The sequence below is a fragment of the Carlito syrichta genome, unplaced genomic scaffold (assembly GCF_000164805.1).
Source record: "Carlito syrichta isolate Samal-C Ts95f unplaced genomic scaffold, Tarsius_syrichta-2.0.1 Scaffold289789, whole genome shotgun sequence".
NCBI lineage: Eukaryota > Metazoa > Chordata > Mammalia > Primates > Tarsiidae > Carlito > Carlito syrichta.
This window is the reverse complement of record NW_007233885.1, coordinates 43,001-62,912: the sequence shown is the minus strand read 5'-3', so window position 1 is coordinate 62,912 and position 19,912 is coordinate 43,001. Positions and strand designations below refer to the sequence as shown.

Below are 19,912 nucleotides of genomic sequence, written 5' to 3'. Positions count from 1 at the left end.
CTGAAATATCTCTAGGAGAACATGTAATAATGGGAGAATGAAAATATACATCTGCAAGAAATACAGTTTAATTCTTTCAAAATTATGTTTTCATTGCACCCATTATACATGAATTCGATTTCTTTATCATCCCTTCACTACTCATCAGGAAATGAGATGTTATATCAGATGAGATGGTTTATAACCATTGTCATTACTCTCTAATATTAGGTACAAATTAGAAAATTGGATAAGACACCTCCCCTGATGAACGAATATTTAAAGGAGTACAGTGTGAATTTAGAGAGTCAATATATGTAAATAACAAGTTCTGTAGTTTAGACTGAAGATGAGACAAATGGTTCCCATTATGGGATATTGAGAAGTAAACTTTACTCAACACAAAATTTCAGTATTCAACACAAAATTTCAGTGTTTGAAAATGACAATACTTAACTGAGCATCTCACAGTGCTTTGAGATACTCTATAAGAATCTCTGTTTTCAACGATGAAATACACATTTAAAATTTATTCTGAATGTATATGAAACTTCAAACCAGATGCTGAATTTATGTCATTTGATATGTTTTAAATTTTCCTTTCCATGCATAGTTGTCAATAAAGTATCATAAAAATCTCTACAGACATTGATTCAATTTTGGCTTGTTTTATTACTATTGAATCATGTTTTACCTCCAAATATTAGGGCATGAGTTACCTTTGTAAATAATTTCCTAAGTTGTGTTTTCAAAAATCTATTTTTCTGACAAACTTTGTGAGACCCACATTTATAATTGACCATCCTCTTGATCTGGGCTATATTCATAAGTCTTTTGGTTTCAGTCTCTTTCCACGTTTCTATTAAAAAAAGAAAAAAAATTCTTCCTTAGGCTCACAACGTAACATTATTTTCCCATGTGCATATAAATATTTTCATAAAAATCAAACAAACAAAAAGGATAGAAGTAGAGAATAGGAATTTAAAGTATATTAATTCTTATGCTGTTATTCTTGATTGCTTTCCCTGGCTCCTTGAGGCTTATGAGACTGATGTCTACCTTCTTTCCTATCTGGCAACAGGCTCAAACAAGCCTAGTTTCTGAGGCAGTCTCTGTGTTAACGGGCTTACTGCCCCTGGCTCCCTCCTAAAATGGAATAAAAACAAAAAGAATAGGAACGAAGATCAATTCCTGGTACCTGGATGTAGATTCATGGAATTGTCATTAATTTACTTTGATGCTGCTTCTTGTCTACTTTGCTGCCAATCATTCCAAGTTTTCTCTCATTCTCCTTTTCCCCTTTGTTGATGTGGTCAAGTGAATACATATGGTTTTGGCAGAGTCCCTGCTCTGAAGACTGTCATCCTGCTTTGTATAGCTAAGCAATAGTTGGCAGTTTAATCTTTATTTTTTACATGCTTTTTATAAACACAAGTGATATCTTATTTTTGTTTGGATGATTGTAATTACGAATGAGGTGTTTTAAGCTATTCAAATGCCCTTAGAAAATTTTTTCTCTGACTCCCATCCATCCAATCCTGGTCATTTCCGGAAACTTTTCCCAAGGGTTCCATTGCACTCTGTTCTTCACATTATAGGACATTTTAGTCCAGGTGATGACTACTTGGCTTCTTCAAGGCTGAGTCCCCTTGAGGTACACGTCTGTGACATATAAATCTAAATGGCTAACTCTAGCAAATGGGGTCTCAGAGGTGCTGAAATAATGAGCAATTGAAAAGATCATGTATGTAAAAATCTCCCTTTCCTTTCAGGTCATGGTTGACTTTTTTTACATTAAACAGAAATATAAAGTACCTTATATAATTCTGGGTAGAAAGTCACTTGCTTTAATTAAATATGTATGAGTGAAATATAAATAGATAAATGCAGGCTATTTGGGAGCAAAATGAGTACCCTGGATAGGTGTCAGATATCAGAATACATAATTCTTAAACAAGTGATTTATATGGTAATTTGCAATATGTACTTGATATGGAGTAATGGAAGCAACTCTTATAAAGATAGTTTCTTGGTTGATTTAGTCAACTGTAAAACCACTTTTCACTTCTATTGACCTACCCTGTGGTTAGTCTCTGAATACAGAATTCTTTGAGAAACAAAGGTATGTATGGTATGTGATTGTTTATACAATTAATACTTTTTTTACGAAGATATTTTAAATATTATTCAATTTTTAAATGAAATTAGATCTTTATGTGAGAAAATTGACCTGTTATTTCTATTGTTAATTCAAGTCAGGGGATTATTGACAAGATATGCTTTTTACGAGTGACTGGAATATGATTTTTAAAGTTTGAATTACTATTCTTTCTGGTTTAAAACAGAATTAAGATCTGTGTTTCTGTAATTATATATACTTCTTGTTTACAGTAAACATTTTGAAATGCCCTAGAAAGTTTTTGTTGTTAATCCTTAGGAGATAACTACTATTATTTGAAATACAATGCTCACATTTTGACATGTATATAACATATATGAGATTGTTCTAAATATTCTTTAGCCTTTTACATTTTCATTTAAATAAAGGGCAACTTACACTGTCAATACAAATATGTCTACCTTATAATTTCAATGGCTACTAAGTATTCAATTGAACGGCAGCACTACAATTCCTAACTAGCTCCTAGCTATCGAATGCTCAGACTTTTAAAATTTTTAAAATTATTTTAAATTATATTCCATCACATATGCTTGAAAGTGCCTGCCCTTAGGAAAATATTCTGAACATGTCATGAGATTGGGGCAACTGCCCATTTCAAAAGTTTACACATCTCCCTGATTCCGTCTACATAAGTCAGCATGAAGAGGAGGGAAGTACCCATGTCTCCCAGGAAAACAACTTGGAAAGCGGACCTGTAAATGCTGAACTTTGCATTGAAGTAGAAAAGCAACCAATATAATATATGCTGGCAAAATTTCCTCTGCAACGATGCTAACTTTGAAATGACTGAACTTAAGTACAAGACAGTATACTCCTAAGGTACATGATATTTTTTAAAGGTCACTGTAGGTTGGTTATTTTAGGGGAAGGGGTAAAAGTCATAACTAATTTTCCCATAAAACCCAGTTAACCAAATAGTCCATATTTTATATGCTGCTTATGTTTGCATATTAGCCCACAAAATATTCCTTACTAGTAATATAGCTAAATCTGTGTTTTCACATTTCTGGGGTGCATTTGGAAATCTCTCACTTTTTCCCTTGCTAGTCATAGTAATATTTATTTTTTAGTAGACAACTTCCTAGATTTATTTCTTCACCATTGCCTGATATTCTGTTTTTTTCTCATTCAATATTCAAAGATCTCACGGGGTTTTATATTCACTTATTTGCCTACATATATTAGCCTGTACATTGACCCTAAAATAATAGCTGCTTTGTTGATCTCCGCTTGCTGCCAGGTAAACAATTCAATTTAATTCATGTCAACTGAAGGATAAATGACAAACCATACTAAACCTGTAGGAGGACTGCTTTGACAGTTAAGTGACTTGGATGTACCTAGGAAGTTTAACTGAGTCAGAAATAAACCATTTCAGGCAATTTGAGTAAGTTGTGTGTAATACTTTTAAATTGAAGTACATTCAGAATGCTAATCTGAGGTATACAACTCAATGATATTATCAGTGTATACACGCAGATGTACACGGGTTTAACTACCACCAAAATCAAGATAAAAAACATATCAAGATCATTCAAGGTTCACTCATGCACTTCCCTATTCTTTACAACACAGAGACCTCAATAGTTACTGCTGTTTTGACAATCTGACTTCCATGTTTTATTAGACTGTGCTTGAATTGTTCATTGAATCATATATTTTATACTTGCTTGTGTCTCGTTTCTTTCACCCAATATATTTTCTGGGATATTTACCCACATTGTTGTATGTACCAGTACATCATTGCTTTTCATTGCTGCACAGTATTCCATTGTGTAAATATCCCATAAACCAGCTGATGGCTGTTAGGGTTTGGCTAATAATGATACTGCTATTATGGGCATGCATGCACAAGTCCTTGTGTAGATCCGAGAACTCATTTCTTTAGGTAAGGAATTTCTAGGCCATGGAGTAGGAGTATGATTCACGGTATTAGTAACACCAAAATGATTTTCTTTTCTTTTCTTTTTTTTGAGTTGGAGTCTTACTCTGTGCCCAGACTGGAGTTCAGTGGTACACACACAGCCACCCTAGCGACGACCTGCTGGGCTCCGATGATCCTTCCACGTAGCCGGAACTAGAGGCACGTGCTACCATGCCTGGCTAATTTTATTTTTTTATTTTATTTTATTTTTTATTGTAGAGAAAAGATCTTGCCTAGTTGCCTGGGCTGGTCTTGAAGCTGCAGGTTCAGGTCATTCACTCAAGCCCGGTCCCAAAATGATTTTCAAAACTAGTAGTGTCATTCTACATCCCCTCTCAATATGTCGGGAAGTTATGTCACTCTACATACTCACTATTAATGGACATGGTTAGTCATTTTAGCTACTTTGGTGGATATAGTATAAATATACTTTTTGCATGGGAGAGGGCATTAAAGCAAGAGTTGTTTATCAGAAACCTGAAAAACACAAGAGCTCTTAGAGTTCCAGAGATCAGCACACATATATTTTGTGGTAATTGTTATTATTTCTATTTTTGGCCTATTCTAAGGTATCTTTTGAAAAATATTTTAACGTTGGTGTTCTTGGGTTTGAGGTTGCTTACAGTAGTTACTATTTAGGCAGCAATTATTTTATGGTGGTCACTGTTTATCTGCACTAATAAATTTGTTCCTAGCTGTTCACATTGCTATCTATTCTGTTGCAGTGCAACTACGTGCAGTGTGTTTAATTGCCTTTTGAAATATATTAAAAAAGATTGCACCATGATTTGGTGCTAAAGAGAAGTTGCTATGTATAGAAAATGGCACAGAAACAGCAGTGGACAAATGCTCTTTTTAGTGACAGTAATACTCATTGCAAGAAGAATATCTTCAATTGCCCTTTCTCTCAGTCAATCTCTCATTTGTTAGTATTTTAATTTTTGTTTATAAATAAGAGACACAAGTTATAAAAACATTTGTACAAATAATTCTAAAAGAGCTCTCAGGATGAAAACAAAATTGAAACTCTAAATTATATGAAAATATGTGTCATAATTTGGCTTTTTTCTTAATGCTGCATCAAATACATAGCATCCTATATTTTATGAATTATATTATTGCTGTCTGCTCTTTTAGGTTATTTAAGCTTTTTAGCTGCTTATACATTCCTTCATCTTCTTCCCTCCAGGTTCAATCTGGACTGGTGTTTTGGCAAAGAAATGTGGGCTTTCCATCCGGGAATGAGAGAATCGATCTATTTTCCAGATAGAGGTCATTTAGCAAGTTGAGGACTGTCTGTAAATAGCATATATGGAGTAAGGAATTGGGGGAAATGGAAAACCTACAATCATTCCTATTTGCTGATTTTCTGAATTCACCTGCCATTTTTGGTGATTGTTTCAGCTACTATGGCAACCTCTTCTCTCTGACTTTTTAAACTACGTGTCAGTTGTTTTCTGTAGCAAGTATTTACAACAGCAAGGGATAAAATTTCACATTTTGGAGCTTACATTTTCCAGAGATATTCTGAGGTCAGTTTTCCTAATTTTACAATAAGTATTGTAATTTTATCCTTGTAATAGGTCTTGTAAATTTTATACTTTTACAACAGTTCTTGTAATTTTTCTCTTTAGGTTGAACCATGGAATTTACATTTCCCCTATGGTCTCCATACCTAACAACAACTTTCTTATTATTAGAAATGCTTTCCCCCCTATCATTTAGCTGCATGCAATCCCAGTGTGGTCATCATATGGCATCTTATTAATACCCCACCATTACTACAGCTTAAAGTTGTCACAAAAATAGTCTTGACTTGCTGAACTCTAGACAAAACTATTGAGAAAGCATTTCTAGGTTTAGCATGTGATTCTTTTTCTTGACTACATTGACACATCATTCCATCAATTACATTTCACAGAATGTCTCAGGTCAAAAATATTTTTCACTTTCAAACAATGTACATTAGCATATAGGGGGCCTCATTATTGTTATTTAGTGAACATTTTGTCACAGAATATGTTTTGACCTTTAATATATGCTGAGGAATGCATTCTTATCCTTAAACTTTCAGATTGATCTATACAGGGTTGAGGTAGGTAAAGAGGGGAGATAAAAAAGGTACTTTAAGAAAGGGACTGCCAGTAGTAGGAAATTGCCAGAATTGGGGGGGGGGGCAGCAGTATTGACAGTAGTGGGATTCTGCTGGGAGGAGGGTCACACCTCAACAAGGGTACCTGCATAATGAATATTTGTATGCTTAATCCTGAATTGTATCCCACATCTTTAAAATAAAAGATTAAAAGAAAAAGAAAGGTACGGAGGAGATAAAAAAAGATGAGGAGAAAGTATATTTTTGTTCATCTTTCTCTTCTGGGAAGTCTAACAAGTTTGTTTGTTTTTAATACTACAATGTCTGATTTTGGGGTATTCCACATAATCTTGATATTACATATTAGTTTGAGTAAAAATTTGCTGTTTTTTTAGGTTAAAGATAATACCAAATGGCAATTTTATATGGTTCAACAAAATGCAAGGGAAGAAAAGCAAAATTCCTCAAAAAATGCACTATAAAAAAATAATAAATACTGATGTTTTAATTATGATGATAGGGAACTAGTTAAGAGACTGTTGCTCATGTTGATATATTACCTTTTTGTTTTCTCTTTAATATATCTAGTATTTTATATAGTAATGTATATAATTTATTAGCAATTAGGTTAATTCCTCTAAAGTAAAAGAAATTTATATGACCAAGTAATTACTTTCAGAGTTGAGTGTCTATAACATTGGAAAACTCATTTAACTCTTCAGAGTTTGTCTTCCTTTTTAGTAAAATGATGATAATAAAACCCTACTTTTCTTACAGGGCTATTGAGAGTAAGTGATGAGATTACAAATAAAAATAATAAATCTGTGAAATATTATACCATTCAATAGATTAGTATGATTATAATCTCATTAATAGTTTATTTAAACAAGTTAGATAAATGTGTGGCTTCTTTTTGTTACTTAGTGAAAACATTTGAAGCTAGAAGAAAGAAAACAAAATCTTATTGTAAATATGACACTACTTATTAATATTTATTGATTACTGTTTATGAGCTAGATTTTGCTATAGGTAATTTCAATATTTTAAGTTATTTAGCCCTAACAACAGTTCTATGATCATCATGATTTTGGTGCTGTTAAATTCCCTTTTTATAGATGAGTAAATGGAGTCTCAAAGTAAAAAGTAAATTTCTTGTGGTTACACAGCTAGGAAGTCCAAGAATATGTTGTCAAGCCTGTGCAGTCTGACTCGAGACAGACCACTCAACCCTTGTCCTTTCAGCCTTTCTGAGCCATTTTCCTCCAACTTTATAATTTCACTACAGGTTTTATGGGGTTTTTTTTTCTTTCTTTCTTTAGCACTTCATTTCTTTAGCAATGGGGAAGAAATGCATTTCTTCCCTTCCCCATGACTGTTACCCTAATGTACTTGCTGAGACTGTAATGATGAATAAGAGCTTTCACTCCTGGGACCACTTTTTCTGAGATCCATACTGACTGGGCAACACAGGGACTTAGGCTCACAGCAGAGGTAAATGGGTGGAAGAAGATTCAAAATGCAGAAAGGATTAGAGGTTTCATGGACAACTTGGGAATGCTTGTGATGAGAGCTGTACCCACTTACACTTGCACAAGCAAGTAACCCTTAAAGGGAAAGGGAAACCGACATTGAAATATATACATATCTAAAGAAGCAACTTTACATGGCTTGAAATGTTTTCAGTGAAAAAACATTTCAACAAGACAAAGTGGCAAACTCCCAAAAATAAAATCAGGTATATTCTGTGAATTTTACTTCCTCATTTTAGATGACTTCATAGTCAACCCACTAAATTGATACATAAAGTGTTTTTAGTGACTAAAAAACATTTTTTCAATATTTGATAATTATCAGGCGAAAAATACTGCAACAGAATATTTTAGTTTATTATTAATTTTCACATCCTGTAACTCACGCTTTTTTTCACTAGCAGCTTAGCAATAGATTTTCATAGCTTCCTTCTGCATGTGAAGCTTATTCATTATAACAAAACCTACTCTTTTAAACTTGACAATTCACAAAAGGGCATTAAAAGATTGAGATTCTGGGTGTGAGAGTGTTTTTTGACTTGTTCTGAGAGAAGAATAAATGTCTTGGCTGAGATAATCATTCTCAGGAACTATCACATTTTTTGGCTTTTGAAAGTGTCTAACTGATTTGTATCAGCAAGTATAAGCTATCCAAAGCCATAACAAAGATCACAGGACACGGTATGCTTGATTGGAGCTATTATTTTTGTCCTCTCTGAGGACAAGCTCATAATAGGTGACTTGCTCCTGAGATGTTTTCAACCACCCCCTGATGCCAGGCATAGTCTAAGTGAGGTCACAGAATTTCATTTTATTTTTCATATAATTTTCAGCTGGAAGGATTTTTGATTTCTGGTCTGCAGCACTCTCCTGAATGTTACCTTAGATGGCACTTAATTTTTTTATTTCTTCCTCTCTAGTGGTTCACTAGGATCTTTGAAACCTGCTGTTGGTCCTTTATTTACCGTGTAGCTTTTAGGTAATAGACATACTATTTTATAGGTACTGCTTTCTGCATTAACTCATGTCTATATTCACACTCCTATTGATTTTTCTCTAATAACGAACACTTGATCAGTGACGGTGAAAACGCCTAGATTCAAATTACAAAATATTACATGAGTAAAATCTAATTAAAGTAGTTAAGCTTCCTTTCAGTATCTCTCCAGTAATAAAGGCAGCTGTGTTAGTTAGGCTTCCTTCATGCTATCATCTAAGAATATTATAAAGCTAAAATATTTATTAAACTCAGATATTTTATATGGATAGAGGGAAAGTCAACAGTCTTCTTTTCAGCAGAGTAGAGAAAAATTGATGTTGAATATACTTCCTGTGGTTACATTCAAATATTTATTCAGCATTCCAAAAATAACTAGTGAGTAACTTCTATGCCCTAGTCACCTGTCTGGGGGGATAGGGATTCAATAGCAGACACAAGAGATGAAATCCTTACCTTCACAGAGGTTAGTAATATAGGAATTGGCTTTTCTAGAAGTCAAGAAATTGTTAGATGTTTATAATATGACTTCTCTGGCCACTAGGCAAATAATGAATAAAATTTTTACTAAAATATTTGGAAGGAAACTTGAAAATAATTTCATCAGGCTCTTGAATATTGCAAAAAGTATCAAGGAATATTATGTATTCAAGATCATCACAATATGACAGATTTATGTGCATTCATAATTGAAAATAAATTTATGTTTAGTTAAAATTAATTTTAATTATAAATGGAACATATGAGGTAGAACCCTCAAAAACGGAATTATTTTTTGGAGGGTGGACCCCTTGTGGTATAGGCTTCTTCTGCCAGGAACCCATCTACATCAGTGTATCAGCTAGTGTTGTTGTAAGAGGCTGTGTTTGGCTTCAGTGAATTTCTTTTTTGGAGATTCTTTCAATGCATTTGCCCATTTCATGATGAGTGATATAAGAGATCACCTACCCACACCATGCCAAGTGTTTGGCAGTTTTTGACCAAAAACAGGTATGAGGAGATGGCTTGACGACAGTGCATGGAGCAAATATTCATGAAAAAAGTCTAAGAATTTTCATTTGGAGAAGTACATGTAATTAGCCCAAAGTTACAATGTGCCTGAAAAGGGAACAATTGAATAGGACAAATTTTAAGTGAAATTTTCATCCTCACACAGACATGTTATCTTAAAAACATTCTAGGACTCAATGACCACAGCAAGCAAGCATGCAGATTACCCGTTAAAAGGTAGTTTGGGTCCTTAACCCTGAGCTTACTGAAGATTATTGCCCATGCTGGTCTTGAACTTCAGGCCTCAAGCTGTACTCCCATCACGGACTCCCAAAAGTACTGGGATTCCAGACGTGAGCCTCAGAATCCAGCTTGTCATTCAGTTTTAATAAATTGGTACAAACCAAAATAAGCAACAACAGCAACAACGACAAAAGTAAGCTCTCTCAAGGGGAAGCATTTTGTCCATCTGGAAGAGGTAAAACAAAAAATGGCAGAAGCACTAAAAGGCATCAAAATTGGCAAGCTCGAAAACTGTTCTGAGCAGTGGAAAATGTGTTTTGATAGGTGTATTGCATCAGTGGAGAGTATTTTAGGTGACTGAAGTTGAAACATGTAGGAATAAATACACATTTTTTAATACATAAATTCTAGATTCTTTTGGGTCTTCCTTCATATGCCCATTTTTAAAAGTTGCAGTAAAATTGAGAAGCTTAAGGGTTGCTGTATAATATTTTGAAATAACTCAATGGTATTACATTTTCAGTAATTTTAGCCCCCAAACCCTCCATTACCATAATTAGATTATAAAGTTGTAGGTTTCTCTAGGAAAATGTTGGCTTTCTAAATTTTGTTCCAAATTTGTTGTAGAGAGAGCAGTTGGATGATTGTCAGTTTATCTATTTGCTATACAACCACCTGAGATAACTGAGTTATGTTAACTGGAATCTAAATATAAGAATTGATAACTATGAAACTAAATTGATAGGTTAGTAGCTGCATTATGAGGCCAAAAAAATGAAAAGTGTAGAGTGAAATCATCCCTTGCAAGCAACGATGTCCTAAGTTCTGGTTGTGGGGAACAGAGAACTTATACTTGATATTTTGCAAGAGCTTCTGATGCAGCTGTTTTGGGGTGTGCACTCCTTTGTCTGTTTTGTATCTTTGACAGTTAAATAAACTGATATCTGGAATATATTATGTCATATAAATTTTTTGTATCATATAAAACATTTTGATCATTTCAAACAAAGGACCAATGAATAGTGTATAAGTGGTCATGTAGTTTGTAATTAAACCTTCCACAACTTCCACCTCATCTATATGCAATAATTATATCTAATTCAGGAAAATAGGATATTACAAGGCAAATAGAAAATAGTAGATGTCTATAATAAGAAGAAAGAAGATATGAAAATTAAACAGTATCAGATAACAAAATTTCTCTATAAGTAACTGTCACAAAGAAGAAAAAAATTTTAACATATCTCTGAACCCAAATTGATTAACACTAAATAGGCATTGTAGATATGAGAAAATTACTTATTCATAATTACAAAATAGCAAAAGCAAAAAAAATACTCAGTATATGTGAATTAAACCAAAATAAACAAATAAGGAAGAAATGAAATGAAAAATCAAAAAACCCAGAAAATAAATTGAAAAAGAAGATAAAATCATTACATTAGACTAAATTACAAAATGACCAAAGGAAAATAAATTTGATCTAAGATATGATGAATGCACTGAAAACATCAATAAATGAAATAAATTTTAAGTGATATAAAATGGACCAGAAAGAAAATTTTCTATCTAAAAGATTAGTTTAAAAATCTATTACATTTTTATAAAATTCTAAGGGTAAAGACATCAACAATGATAGACAAATATTTAACACTATAAACCAAAAATTATTTGGGAAAAGAAAAGACTTGATCTACATTTTTCAAAGATTATCTTTACTTGGAAAAATGTATCCAGATCTTTTTTAAAACCAAGACCTATCTTAGATGCTAATAACAAATAAAAATAAATTGTCTAGGCAAAAAGATCATATTTCCCTCAGAAGAAAGAAAATCAAGTTGTCATTATACTTTAATACCATCACTTATTTCAATAAGGTTAAAATAAGTGTAAACAATTCTATATCCAGCTAACATCTCCTTTGAAATTTATGTCTATAAACTAGATTTCAATATTCAAAAATTTAGAGAATTAGATGCTTATGAAAGATGTTAAGGAATCCACTAAGGGACCTACTTCTTTCAATCAAGAGTTGAGAGAAATTTCCAAAGGAAATGATGAAGGGAAGTGAATATTTGTAATTGCAGATCTAATACTAAAACAGATGTGGATACAGGAGTGGAAGAATAATATGCAAAAGTTGTAAACAACGCAGAACTTATTGCAATGTAAAAACTGCTAATGAGTAGCAAAACACAGGGAAAGTTACATAAATTTATTTATTGTCACATAATTAATAGGTTAGGGTCAAATAAATCACATAAAATAAAACCAAAAATCTAAATAAGGAAAAAGGGCATTGAAAGCACTATAAAACATATAAAGAATATAGCACAAAATGTAAGCATCTCTAATGACTCAAAGCTAAATAAATACATTAAAATTCACATGAAGAAAAAAATTACACAAATGCAAAATAATTTGATAGAGTGAGAACAATCAAATCACTTGTATGCATGAATGCCAATGAATTTCATTCAGGTATTAAGCAACAGAATTTCAAATGGACTTACAAAACAAAACACCCAAAATGCTATAGACAAGAAACACCCTACAAATGAAGAGAATTGGAAATATCAGAAATGAGGAGATAGGCAAAATAAAACAAAAGTAGGAACAATAGAAAAGTAGCCACTATGATCTTTATATCAAGAAAAATGCAGAATTCATATGAAAAACATTATATATGACAAAGAAAGATGCCATTATGCTGAATGCTATAATCAAAATGGAGGTAGAAAACAATTGTAATCTATGCACAAGCAGGACAGTAGTTAAATTTGTAATGTAGTAATCCTAGAAAATAGAGGAAATATTAACATTCCCTTCTACATTCAAGATAAAAGAATAAGAGTAGAATATAATTAATATAATTAGTAGTAGTTTTCTATTAAGTATATATGACATATGCATTAAATGAACCTGATATATCAAATATGTATCTTGTGGCTATATTTACATTCTATATTCTCCAATACAGAATATACCTTCTCATGTGTAGAATAATTACTTAAACACCAAATAACAGTTTACACAGAAAAAAAATTTGTGAAATAAAATAAAGCTCTCAGAATATAATGAAGTAATACTACATGTTAATAACAAAAAACCCTTCCATTTAGAAATTTAAGTATTCTCTAATAAGTTTTAGAAGAATATATACATTTTAAAAAGTGTACATAAAGAATATTTACATATAAAAATCATCTATAAAATGGATGATAAAAACATTTCATATCCAAATTATATTTAAAAAGAGTGAGAAAACAATAAAGGGGAAATGCCATTTAAAAAAAGACATCCGAAAAGGATCATAAATAATTTTAAGCACCTATCTGAAGATAATTTCTTATAGAAGTTTAATTTACTGAAAGCGAGGTTACTGGAAGTGGAAACAAATTTCCACTAAACAACATAAAAATGTAGTCAAATACCAAGTAAGCATTTCAAAAGTAATTCTAGGATTAGGGAATTCTGCAACTTTCAAAACAGAGAAATCCCATTCTCTGTGGCATATAAAATAAAGAATAACATTATATTTTGATAAATAATTATTCCATTGATATCAAAACAATAAATATAGCACTAAAATAAAATTGCAGACACATCTCACATAAAGTATTAATTTTAAAGAAAATATTAACAAACAAAGCAAAGAGGTAAAATACACTAGATACAAATAGGTCTTATTTCAGAAATGTAAATATTTTACTATTATGGTAATCACTGGTAAAATTCTCTGTATGAATAAATCAAAGGAGTAAAGGCATTCTCATCTTAGATGCTGTAAAGAACATCAATAAAATATTAGCCTGTGAATGAAATGCTAATATCCTTAGTATACAAAAAAATATAAAAACATGGAAAAGATAAAAGAACTAATAGCAAGTCTGACCAAAGATATAAATAGGCAATAAAAATTATATACAGAAACTGGACACGGTGGCTCACATCTGTCATCCCAGCACTTTGGGAGGCCAAGGCGAGAGGATTGTCTGAACCCAGGGGTTCAGGGGTTCAAGACCAGCCTGGGCACATGGCGAGACTTTGTCTCTACAAAAAAAAAAAAAAAAATTAGCCAAGTGTAGTGGCTTGCACCTGTAGTTCCAGCTACCAGGAAGGCTGAGGCAGAAGGATCGCTTGAGCCCAGCAGGTGGAGGCTGCAGTGACCATGAGTGAGCTACTGCACTCCATACTGGGCAACAAAGTGAGACTCTGACTCAAAAAAAAAAAAAAAAGTACATATGAATGACTTGGACAAAAGGAATATGATCACCATCAATCATACTCATTAAAATACAGGTTGAAACTATAATATAGCATCATGCTCCTTTTGCACACTGACAAAAATTTTAAAAGCTGGTTATCATAATTCTGTTGGCATTGTTGTGGAGATACCTGCATTCCCATTTATTGCTGGTGACAGTGACAGGCAATAAATCCTATGGAGAAGAATTTTGAAGAATCTAGTAAGTGTATTGTCAATTTGCCCTTTGATGTAAACTTTATTTCTACCTTTATTTCTAAGAATTGACAAGTTGGTACAAGTTGAAGAGAAATTCATTGTAATATTACTGAACATTACAAAACATCGGAAGTTACATAAAGGCACAGTAGTTTGATTGATTAACTATGGTATACACATATGGTATAATGGAATGCTACATGTCTCTGAAAAAGCAAAGGGAAGACCTATATACTATAGAATAATTTCTGGATACATGGTCAAGTGATAAAATCATAGATGGGCACTACCTTTTCTATGTGATTACTTGTATACACACACACACACACACACACACACACACACACACACACAATCATAGGAAGAATAAGCCAGAAACAGTGAAGTCCAAAAGAAAGTCGACAGACAACAGAGTCCATGGAGTAGGGAAAATAATAGAACTCTTCTGAGCACTTCTTTTTTTTTTTTTTTGAGATGGAGTCTCGCTCTGTGCTCAGTCTGGAGTGCAGGGGCATGCTCATAGCCACTGCAACCTCGACTACCTGGGCTTAGGCAATTCTTCTGCCTCAGTCTTCCAAGTAGCTGAAACAACAGGCACACACTACCATGCCTGGCTTATTTTTTGTTTTATTTTGTAGACGATGTCTCACTAAGTTTCCTAGGCTGATCTCGAACCCCGGGGGGGCTCAGGCAATCCTCTCGCCTGGCCTCCCAAAGTGCTGGGATTATAGGCTGAGCCACCACACCTGGCCTGCACATTTCTTTTAACACAGTTTGACTTTTGAAATGTGTTTTAAAATCTTCTAAAATAAGGTGAGATAAACAGAGATAACAGAATCCTATCACTGTTAAAGAAGAAAGTTGCAGGGGACAAGTTGAGTACATGGAAGTTGATTTCTATACTGTTGCCAACAAGAGGGAAGTAAGCACAAACCAACTCTGAATATGAAATCCCACCAAGACCAAGGGCTGGAAAGTTTTAGAGACCTGGGGTTGGAGGATACCTTGAGCCATCTGTGTTTGCCAGTTGGCCTTACCCAAAGGAAAAGTAAACTTTCTCCTTTTCACCATAGAAGGTAGCTTTGCAAGGTGCCCAAGTGAATTTAGATTCCTTTGCTGGGGGGTGGTGGGGAGTGTGTTCTATCTTCCTTGATGATTACCTTTCAAAAGCATGACTTCTAGGTCTATTCCTGGGTTGTAACAGAGACAAGAGGCTTTTAAAAAGATTTACATTTCAAAAGCGCAGAGATAGGATTTACAATGATAAATTTTTCTTAAGTCAATGTGTTAAGGAAAGGTAGGTCAGAGCCTAGAGGCAGCAAGAAACTTGCCTAAAGTTTACCAAGCTGAGGGGAATGTTAAGGTTTTCTTGGTCACCATTTAACTCTATATCAAATTGTTTAAGGTAAAGAAGGTAAATGATACTCCAGAGAAACAGAACCAGTACTGGATATATGGAGACAGAAAATAAGATTTATGATGAGGGATTGGCCCCTGTGATTATGGAGGCTAAGAAGTCTATGATCTGCCATCTGCAAGCTGGAGACCCAGGGAAACCAGTGGCATAGTTTCAGAACCAACCCAAAAGTCTGAGAGTAAGGGGAGTGGATGGTCCCAGTCTGAGTCTGAAGGTCTGGGAATGACGAGATCAGATGTCCAAGGGTGGATGTCCCAGCTCAATCAAAGAGAGAAAATTTTCCTTTTTTCTACCTTTTTGTTCTATTCGATGGATTGGATGATGCCACATAAGGAAGGATGATCTTTATTCAGTCTGTGGACTCAAATACTAATTTATTCTAACAACCCCTCATAGACATATCCAGAAATGATGTTTCACCAACTGTCTGGGCTTCCCTTATCCTAATCAAGTTGACAAATTTGATTACAGAGGGTAAAACATGATCCAAGAAACTTTTAACTATAGTTTTCTGACTGTACAATCTCAGTGGGGTGATTCTGAAGTACAAAAACAAGTGCAAAATGATATTGTGTTTATTTAAGTCAGCTAGTTATTGGTACTTTTTATGGAAATAATGATTTTGATAAAAACTTATGTTTATTGTAGGATTGAGCAAGCAATAATGAGATGCAAAATGTGTAAAGTAGGTGATAATCAAATCCTGGAGTGAGGCAAGGCAATTATCAAGGATATTAGGAAAACTGGGGGATGTTTGGATATAAACTCTATTTTGGATTTACATCAACGTTAATTTTTTTGCACATTAGAATGATATTTTTCTGTGTAACACAATGTCCTTTTTTAAAATATAAGTATTGAGATAATAAATGATGAAGTGGAATGATGTCTGCAATATATTCTTACGAGGGAGGAAGGAAGGGAGGAGGGAAGAAAGGAAGGGAGGGAGAGAGAGAGAGAGGGAGGTAGAAAGAAAGACAAGAAGGAACAAAGAAGGAAGACAGGAGGGAAGGAAGGAAAGGAGGGAGGGAGAGAAGAAGGAAATTTAAAAATTATGTGATCTCTTAGTTCTGGGCAATGGCTTGTTAATAATGAGCCTACTGTATATTGCTTTTCTTGAAGTAGAAAAATAACATACATTTCTCTCACTTTCCCTTTCCTCGTGAAAAAAAAAAGACCCTAACTGTTCGTATTCTGCTCCCATCGGTGGGTCCTAATGAAAGGTGAGGGTGAGGTAGTGGTGGAGAATTGGAAGGTTGACTCTGGTCACTGACTTTTTCATTTAAATACAATGTTCAAGGGTATTATTTCTCTGGTTATCCATGGACTTGGAATGTTTTGATTTGTTGAAGCTTTATTTTCATTTTAAATACTTCTATTATATTATTATTATTATTTTTACTATTTATTATATTTTTATTTATTTAAAGTTTCCTGTTTTATGTTCCAATTTTCCCAGGAGTTGAGTCTATGTTAAAAATCATGGAATAATAATATTAAATTTAAAACACTCTAAAAGTGTCTAGTCATGAGCAAAAGAAATTTAATTATAGTAAGCTTTTTGAGAATAAGCATTCTGATTTCTACAAGATAAAATTGAAGGATCAAATTCAGATAAATATATATTCAATAAGAATTACATTGACTATCCAAGGACAATCTGTCATTTACATTTTTATCAATGAACCATCTTAGGTATTTCTCATGAGGTATATTTTTTTTTCTTTTTTTTTGAAAAGATTATGTGAAAAGGAGACAGGAACAAAAAACTATCTATTTTTTTTTTCATGGAGGAATTATGTTCTCCAGTGGAATATATCAAATTCTAAATGTCTGTTAGTACCAACCAGAAATAACCCCCAGTTCTGAACAGCCCTTTGGAGACCTGTCAACTGAATCGAAGTAATTTTTATATTATGTCAGTTCAAGTTCCTTTCAGATTTGTCTATTCTGTTCTTTGAGACTTACAATTTATTTTACAGATTGTTGTCTACCATAAATTAACTATCTTTTTTTTTTTTCTGGGAAAATAACTTCTTTTTTGCCCACATTTTATTGTTTTATCATAATTTTGAGCTACTGATTGATTCTTATTATGTTATATTCTTATTAATTTCTACTAGAAAACACTCAAGGGAATTTTCTTCTGTTTCTTGGAATATCTTCTGTCAATTCATTTTTCTTTTTGTATATTTACATTCTATGTTTCTTTTAAACATAAAATCTGATTGGTGGCTCACGCCTCTAATCCCAGAACTTTGGGAAGAGGAGGCCAGAGCATTGCCTAAGTCCAGGGCTTCAAGACCAGCCTGGACAACTTGGTGAGACTTCGTCTCTACAATAAATCAAAATATTAGCTGGGCATAGTGGGCATGGTTCCAGCTACTTGGAAGGCTGAGGCGGAGGGATCACCTGAGCCCAGCAGTTCACAGTGCGGTGACCGTGAGTGCCACTGCACTCCAGCCTGGGCAACAGAGTAAGACTCCCACCCAAACAAACAAAAACAAAAAATACGTGCACATGCATTGAGTCTTAAAGACCAGGCATTATGCTGGTCTCTGGAGAATCAGTGAGGACCAAGACCAATGAAATCCTTGTCATTGTTTTTCTACCATTTTACTGGGAATACAGTAAGTTAAAAAGTTCAGTTAAATGTGTATTGTATTAGATAACAAAAATACCAAAGAAGAAAAAATAAGAAAGTCTAAGAAAGACATTACTAAGGATGTGACTTTTGAATCCAAATCTCTTACCTCTCACCTACAATGAGTGGGCTGGAAATTGCTTCTTGCCTGTGGTGAAAGAGCTCACTGAATTGGGAATGTTCTTTCTGAGGAAATGAACTTGGTTCTCTCTTTGGAGACCCCAGTAATTGGTCTGTGTGAAGGCCTCTGCACAGACCAGGGGTTTATCACATGCATGTCACCTGAACTCTTCGCCACCTTACTTAGCCCAGAACTCTTGAAAAGCATATCGTTTAGGCATTCTCTTCCAACTAGAGTTTAAATTAAGACTATTCCCTTGTGGTGCTTTTTTTCCCCTTAGCTTTTAAAATAGTGTTTTAAATTTAAAATCTTAATCTACACAGAATTTAGTATTGAATAAGGGAATAAAACTCTATATAATATTTTTCAACTCTGTTAAAATGAAGAGGGGAAAATCTGCATTCTGCATGGGAAATAAAAATCTTCGAAATCTAAAACAAATTGACCAAATAAGAATAAATATTTGCAAGAGTGTGGTCAGGCAGCTCGGACCGAGCAGGGCTGTCCTTACCCCAGTGGAGTGTGAAGTGTACACTGCCAGTCTCTTCGATTCACCATGGCTTCTTCCGATATTCAGGTGAAAGAACTGGAGAAGCATGCCTCAGGCCAGGCTTATTTTCAGCCCTCCGTCAAAAGAACCCATTCCAGAATTCCCCCTTTCCCCTCCAAAGAAGAAAGATCTTTCCCTGGAGGAAATTTAGAAGCAATTAGAAGCTGCAGAAGAAAGACACAAGTCCCATGAAGCAGAGGTCTTGAAGCAGCTTGCTAAGAAACGAGAGCATGAGGAAGAAGTGCTTCAGAAAGCAGTAGAGGAAAACAACAACTTCAGTAAAATGGTGGAGGAGAAACTGACCCACAAAATGGAAGTTAACAAAGAGAACCAAGAGGCACAAATGGCTGCCAAACTGGAGCATTTGTGAGAGAAGGATAAGCACATTGAAGAAGTGCAGAAGAACAAAGAATCCAAAGATCCTGCTACTGAGACCGAAGCTGACTAATTTGTTCAGAGCAGTGACTTTCTCCCCCTCCCCTTCCTAAATATCCAAAGACTGTACTGGCCGTTGTCATTTTATTTTTTCCCTCCTGACAAACATTCTAGAAGCTGATGTAGGACTGTATAGGTAGATCCAGACTACAAGATATTGTTCTAGGGGCTGAAGGGGAGAAACTGAAAGTGTTTTACTCTTTTTCTAAAGTGTTAGTCTTTCTAATGTAGCTATTTTTCTTGTTGCATCTTTCCTACTTCAGTACACTTGGTGTACTAGGCTCATGCTAGTACTGTATTGGTTCTGTGAGAACATGTTTGTGAAAAGAGTATGTAGTGGTTTC

General features: G+C 34.0%; 1 pseudogene; it reads left to right on the top strand.

Annotated features, from left to right (window-relative positions):
* Positions 1-19,139: 19,139 nt before the first annotated feature.
* Positions 19,140-19,581, top strand: LOC103256502 (annotated as a pseudogene).
* The last annotated feature ends 331 nt before the right edge of the window (positions 19,582-19,912 follow it).